Source organism: Parasteatoda tepidariorum, chromosome 10, assembly GCF_043381705.1.
Source record: "Parasteatoda tepidariorum isolate YZ-2023 chromosome 10, CAS_Ptep_4.0, whole genome shotgun sequence".
NCBI lineage: Eukaryota > Metazoa > Arthropoda > Arachnida > Araneae > Theridiidae > Parasteatoda > Parasteatoda tepidariorum.
This window is the reverse complement of record NC_092213.1, coordinates 56,546,198-56,554,513: the sequence shown is the minus strand read 5'-3', so window position 1 is coordinate 56,554,513 and position 8,316 is coordinate 56,546,198.

Genomic DNA, 8,316 nt, shown 5'->3' with positions numbered 1-8,316 from the left:
GGCAACATTTTTGATTCTTCAATCTTATGGAAAATAAATGGCAGAACGAGTTAATTTGACTGTTGAGTTTGTTTTAGTGTTAATTAAAAGAAATACAACCTACTTAGATATATTTCATGATTTTACTTCGTATAACTTCAAGAAAATTCACAAAAAAAACTATTTTATGTCGGAAAAATTAAAAGTTCCGAACTTTAATTGCATTTAGCATTCAAACACAAACATAAAAATAATTAAATTGAAATAGTGTCTGAATGAGATTAAAATTTCACGACAAAACATTAAAACAAATGTTTAAGATTATAAAAGTCGAAAGGATTACATTATAATGATTTTAGTTTTTGATATTATAATCACCAATATAATTCAAAACTTAAAGAAGTGTTTAAGTTCTTCAAAAAATCAAGTTCTTAAAAAAATCAATAAGTTTTGGATTATGAAAAAGCAACAAAGTAGCTAAAACAGTTTTATTAAAGGTAAAAAATGGCGTGTGAAGTAGAGGCTTAAGCTAGGACTTAAACGGCCGGAGACAAACTCAATTTTCGTGCCTTACAATATGATATTAGACTTACGGGTGCCTTTCAGAACCATTTTAAGTTTCAAACTATGTAAAAACCGAAATCCTCCATCCTTGTTATTGGATTGACAAATTTTACGTTGAATGTGGTTTTCAACTTTAAATTATATTCCAAAACAACGTGACTCGATAACTTCGTATTTTTCATTCGATTTGGATTAAAATTTTAACAGTCTATGTTACCAATTAGTTTCTATACTGTAAAAAAATCCCGGATGCATTAACCGTAAAATCCATTTCCCCGTAAAATATTATACTGTAATTTTTACAGTAATATTTATTTGATGAAAGTAATTCAGTGATTATATTGTAATTATTGCTGTAAAAATTACGGTATATTAGTTTTTTGTTCAATAACATGTTCCAGTAAACATGGATTTTATGATAATTTTTTTTTAATGGTTTATTACATGTTTCTTTTTTTGGGGGGGGGGATTATAGTTTTTATTGGATTGAATGATACGCTTTTATTCTAAGGGCGTTTTTAATTAAATATATCCCCAATTCGTTTTGCCCTACCTTCTTTATAATTGACGAGTTTAGTGGAAGAATCGGGTAAGAGACATTTTAGTGAATTTGAATAAATAAGCATAAAGGTTTTATACGTTTCTCGTTTTGGTCACTTTGCTCAATCTTTATGTTCTTCGCATGTTTGTGACGAAGTAACTGATAAAATTTTTCGAGAGTACATTTATTTGACCCTAACTCTTTTATAAAGGGGGAATTTAATGTGTGTAGCATCTGCTGGTTTTCAGGAAGGATTTTTAATATTTTTCAACAAACATAATTTTGTTTGAAAGTTTAGAATAAATATACATATATTTAGACTTATAATCACGAAATAAAATTTTAACATATTGACTTTGGGACAAACTGGCATTAAGATTTGTTTGTCTTAAAATCGTCCAAATACAATTCAGAGACAGAGTGAGCATATCACTCGCGGAGTAGATTTAATCGTTTAAATTGGCAAAAATATGATAATTATAGATTCAAAAAAGAATTATTTTAAATGAAGTTGATAGTGATCAAAATATATGTCATTTTGTTGTTTCTGAAGGTATCTCTAAGTTTGAACAAAAAGTATTTTTATGAGTTCTGCAAAAAATATTTATTGCTGATTAAAGACATTAATTATTTTTCATTTTTCATTAAAAATTAGCAATTTAATGCAAAAAAGAAATTTTTCTTAATTTATGAAAATGTTTATGAAATTGTTTTGAGTATTTTTTTCTACTGTGGTAAACTATGCGATTATGATCACTTACGCGTGCTCAAGAGCAAACAGTGCACACGCGTCGTCATTGTATGCTTTGCAATTTAGATCACTGCTGTTTTATAATTTTTTAGATTTCTTTTTTCATTAAGTTCATTTATGCATTGATATTATTTTTCAAGCTCAAATTTTTCAATAACACTGTCAGGCTTAAATACACACTTAAAAACGAACAGTATAATTAAGCGCAAGGCTTTGTTTTATTAAAAACTATATTTGGGTACAAATCAGAAAGACTTTTTCATTTTGAACCTGGTTAGGTTTGAATATACTTGTTTTCTTAGAACGTCAGCTTTAAATAAACTTCATGAAGACTCAGATTTATAAGAAGATCCGCAACAGTAAAACATTGGTAAACAATGCCAGATCCGCAACATTGTTTCAAACCAGGTATACATTATCTATGAGATTTAGGTTAGGATCAGACAAACTAGAATTGAGTAAACAGTACTCAAACCATGATTTTATAGGGGAAAAAGAAAATATTAATGATATTATAGACGAATTATTATTAATAATTAATTCTAAATTCAAATGCATGTTTAATTCAAATAACACTCAACCAATAGTTAAAAGTGTGCCAGTTACCCTCAGCAGCTATCGCCATAGCAACGCATGCAATGACAACGCGTGTGCGCTGTTTGCTTTTGAACAACGTGACTCTAATTTTTTTCGTACTTTAAGCCACTACTTTACGAATTTCCGCCGGGGAATCCACTAAATGGAAATGCAGATTTTTTTCATTTCCACCATCTTAGCCTTGAATTTAGCAGACAAGAGTACGCATGCTATAGAATCCCTTCGAGAAGAATTTTTTTAAACGCAACTAATCAGCATTTGCAAAATATTGAGGTAAAAACCACAAAAACCTTCCATGGTTAGCCCGAAATTAATGGATCATTGATTTGTCTTTACCATAGTATAATTTGTATCTGCACAACAATCTCTACTGGCAGGGAGCAAAATAAAACGTAACCATATACCTATGTGATTCACTCATATATAGATTTAATCTGATTCCGCTGAGCCATATTCATTTTGACGAAAAAGTTGCCATTAGTTTTGCCTGATATATAACTATAACCTCACTATAGGTATAAATACCAGAGAAAATTGTTGATTAAGATAATTTTTTTACAATCAGGAGTTGACCTCGAACAATAACATTATACCAAATGATTCTTAATAAAGATGAAGAAGTTGCCATTAGTTTCGCCAGATATATAACATGTACGGCGCTTCACATTTTGGATTTAACAACAACCTAAAGATTGCTGATTAGTTCGTTATTATTTTTAATTTAATAATAATCATTTGAAGAAAATAAATTTTTTTGGTTAAAGGCATTAGAGATATTATGTAAATTGCTGTTGTTTCAATAGGTATTAAATAAACTAATATAGGTACAGTGATACTCACTATAGGTATAAATACCAGAGAAAATTGTGGATTATGATAATTTTTACAATCAGGAGCTAACCTCGAGCAATAGCATTATTCCAAATGATTCTTAATACAGTTCATCTTTATTTTGATGGGATGAACATCTAAAAATATATTTTGCTTAATCAAATAACTGAAAGCCTCCAGGAAGAGCAATTAACTTGGAGAGATCTTGTCTTCTTCAAGTCTACCTTTTGTATTAGGATCATAGTTATCTTCGTACCACGACCTACTATCTTCTTCTACTATCCATCTCAATTTTCCCAGGGCACATTAATTTTGCGATTTACGAAATTGAGTTGTTTCGAAAGATCTTGGAAAATTCCGTTAACGTTGAGTTAGTTATATCAGTAACTCGGCTATTTGTACCACTTTGCTGGCTGGATGATTTCTCCGGAAGGAAAATTATCTCGTGTTTCTAAATTCTTCCGAAGAAGCAAGGTAAGAATGTGGCCAACTTCAGAAAATTTCTGACCGGTTATTTTAAAATATTCTTTAAAAATTAAGGCATTTATACAGAAATAACATGGTTGAGTTTTTATTCTGATCGGAGCGAGATTCTGGACACATGATCTTACGTTTCAAAGATTCATTGGATTCGAAGAGTTTCAGAAGTGAACTAGCCATTTCACTGCTTCAGTCCACGTGAAGAAATTCGAAATATCTTTCGAATCAATAACAGCGTGTAAGCCGAGGTTGTATAAAAAGCACAGTTGCATTAGATAAAAAGCTTTATTTATGCTAAGTTTTGGGAGCGGCGTTGTTTGCTGTAAATCAACCGTCAAATAAGCTATTTCATTTGGCAACTCCCTGTCAAATATCTGCAAAATCTGCATATTAAAAGCTTGACTGTAGTTGGCAACGTGACTTTCTTCAACACCTCCCTGCTCACAAGTGCTGCATGTCACACTTCACGGGTGACCAAATGATAAATTGAATTTTCGATTAAAAAAAATGAAACAGTAAGAAATCTTGAACTGCTAAGTTTTATTTATTTATTTTGCATTTGTCTCATTTAAATAAAAATTATTCATTTTTTTTTTATTGGAAGCAAAGGACACAATATCATTCATTCTTCACAGGAGAATTTTTTTATGCTATTTTCTATTTATTTCCCAACTTCTGAAGTAATTCTGTGTGATCCGTTAATATACCTTCCTTGGCGATCGGGAGGGAAAATATTGTGGTCAGACTTCATAAATTTCAGCGATTGGTCAGTTTTACTATCGGTGATGTTAAAAAGAACCATGAACGCAGTTTTACACCCATGGACGATTTCGAACTCATTATTTTTTTAACCTTATGCTGGAATGATGAAGTTTTACCGGTCTTTACATTTTTTGTACGTCACTTTACTACGTTAACCATTGAAATACAGTTGAATAAAAATGCGTGTTCGTTAATGTTCAAAATTCAATAAATTGTAAAATTCAATAAAAATTTCCTTATGTTGTTTCTTATTCAGTTGATTATAAACAACTTCATTAATTCAGTAAAAAATAATTAAAACTTATCTATCTAAGCATTTCATGGCACTAAAATAAAAAAAAACCTAACGATTGCAGAGAACTAACTTCATCAATTTAATTAAAAATAATAAAAGAAATCGATTAACTCATCAATTTAATTAGTTGTAGCAAGTAATGAGCTTTATGCCACCTTGTCGTGAAACTAAACTCGTTTGGGCAATTGTTGCTATTTTGCTTCTCAAAAAAAAAAATAAATAAATAAATAAATAAAAAAAAAGAAGAAAAAAAAATCGATTTTTATATGTTCTAACATTCGAGTTGAAATTCTTTGCACATTTCTCTGTGCTTAAATTGTCACTTTGAATATCTTCCTTGCAGGGAATTTTTCCGCTTTCGTATTAAAATTTTTCATTACTATAACTATTATTTTCAAAGTAAATGATTTGACCCTTGCGGTCTACTAAAATATCAGCAGCGAGCGACATAGAATGAAGCCAATTGCTGATAACGTGTCGAAATTCTCAAATGCAAAAACACTTTTCATAAAACTGAGTTCCATAAGTTTTAAGTCAATTTTTTGACACAGCTGATTTTTGAATTTTGAAACGCTCGTAATTTACATTTAATTTTACCCCTTGCAAACCAAACCTAACCTAATGTTTATATTACAGCTTGTATGTAATGTTCCACTGATGTAAAATTATTCGCATTTATAATATTTATAACCTTGTTATAAGTAGATGCGACAAACTAATTTAAATTCTATTCATGAAAATAGTAGTAATTGTGAAGAATTCAATCAGAAAGAACAGGAAAATCCTTTAAATCTGTGATTCCGAAAGTGGTCTATATCGACCCCAAGGGGTCCACGTCAAGTGAAAAAAAAATTGGGGGTCCCTGAAATGAAAATGGCGGTCAACGATAGTGGATGTCATATGAGCAGGTCGTGACTTTTAATTTTGGCATTTCATGAATGGAACAATCGACATACACTGATAGTACCTATTTACTTACATTATGCTACCTTATATAAAGACATATATATATCTACATTCTACATAATTTATGAAAGTAGCTATGAAGTAAAAATTTCATTAAAATTTAAGTTATTAGGTTTATTTTTTGATATATGAAACTGAATTATTATACACTAGCAGTTGCCTGCAGCTCTGCCAGCGAACGTTTTTATTTTCTCTGCGTGTAAGGTTTTTATTTTGTAACAAAAAAGTATTTTTTCGCTGTAAATTGTAGCCTAACCTGTGTCTTTAGCTAGGCAGACTTCCAACTTTATGTGCGCACAAGATCACGAAGATTTGCTACATACTTTTTACGTGAAAACGTAATAAACAGAACGACAATACACTTCTACGGTTTTGCATACAAACTTATTTCCGCTTTTATAATATTAGTAGCGGAGTACGGGTTTTATAGTGGAATTACTTTATTCCATTTACATATTAATTAAATTAGTTTGAATTTAATTAATAAATGTATAAAATTAACATGTGTTTTTTTCACACTACACTTCACTACAGTAAGAAATTTATATCTTCACCGTGAGTAGCATTATACCAGCTATCAAAAATACATTTGAAGTTGATGAATTTACAAAAACTCAATATAAGGAAAGCAGGAGGTCTATCCAAAATGGAAAAACATAGCAAGGAGTCTGCGAGATAAAGAAGTTCAGGAACCACTGCTTTAAATTCATAATATGAAAAAACCTACCTAACTCACAAAATTTACCAGAATAATTTAAATGAAATAGTTTGTATTATTGTCAGTTTATGTATTGTATATATATATTGTATTTATGTATTGTGTATTGTATAATGTATTTGAGAGACTAAATATGCATTATTGAGGGAAAGTTTTCGCTCTTGTTGCTTCAAGTATTTTAAAGCTAAGAACTTTTGAATCGTAAAACCAAATTTCTGTCCTTTTTTAATGGATAATTAAGCTACGGATAGCAAATGTTACTTAAGTTCTCACATTACTTATATATTCTTCATCTATCTCTAAAACTTACAGTTTTCAATGAATAGGAATAAAAGTATAAGTAGTGAAAATTGATTTATATTTGACTAGTTAAGTATGTTTCAACGCAATTATTTTTATTTTAAAAAGCCGCCAAACTTAGTGACAAAAAGCGTTAATCAGTAACATCATTGTAAACAGGATGATATAGCTAAAATATTTACTTTTTCGCGAATATTTTAGATTTATACTTTTCACCGTCTATTGTTTGAAATTTCTTTGAGAATTATTGTTGAAAAATTTAGTTAATTCTAAAATAATATAACCACAAAATATTTCGTCAATTTTTTTAGAAACAATAAAAATTTTAATCATTACTATAAAACAGGAAGTATTTTTTCGTAATAAAACGCATCATTTATGACACTATATAGCATTCCAATCCGGAGAATCGTCTGCGACGGCGAGAAAATATTTTTAAGCTTTATGTGGTGTTAAAAATCGTCTGCACAAAATTTATGCATTTATAGATTTGTAATTGCAAAAGATTTTCGATATCTTAATCATTCTTCATCATTACCAACCAGGAACTAATAAAAATTCTAAAAAATCGTAAATAATCAACTACGTTGAAGTCCTAAGACGTTCTCCCTATGCTCTACTTTAGATGTCTCTTAACTCAAAAGATTATAACAACAGTTCATCAACTTCCATTTACTTAATTAAATATAACTGCACTTTATCAATTTGGTTCCATAATCCGTATGGACACAATAGTTCGATCCTATTTGAATCAGTTATTTTATATCTTCCTGGGGACGGTCAAGAGGGCAATGCCTTCTACAGATATCAAAGCCTTACGAAACGGATGTTTATAGACTGTTTTACGATCGAATTTTTATTTACATTTACCTATTAATTTCGGATCTTCATTGCTTGTCTAATAAGTATTGTGGTTAGAATTTTTTTCTTCGGGCATGTGTTTTATTATTAGCGTTCGCAAAAACAACGTTTAAATCAGAGAATATGAAATGTTTTAAATACCGATGTCTTTTTAACCACCCTGGGATATTAGAGAGGTTATCTTTTTATTTGAGAGAAAAATACTGCAGTCAGTATTATGAAACAGTTTAATGTCAAATGGCATGTATCGGTGTTTTTGATAATTTGTACTGATAGCAGTCACAGAATTAAAGGATCTCACCCTAGAAAGACCATCATATAACTGAGAATCTCAAAAGAATATTTATAGCTGACCTCTGTTGATGTTTGCTCGACTGCAGTTTCATTAAAACGCCTCTGTGTTCGGTGTAAATCACTAAGCATCATTAAAATTAAAATATAGCTCTAAAATGTTATGCAACCACCGTAAATTAATAAATACAATTAAACTTGTCTATTTGTTTACACGAACAGTTTAATTTAATGTTTCATTACTGATCAACTTATTGCTGAGTTTGTTTCATCTATTCGCTGCAAACACGTTTCAAAAAAATTCATTGGTTTCAATTGGCTACACATGCGTATAAATAAATAAATATATATATATATATATATTTTTTTTTGAGATGGAA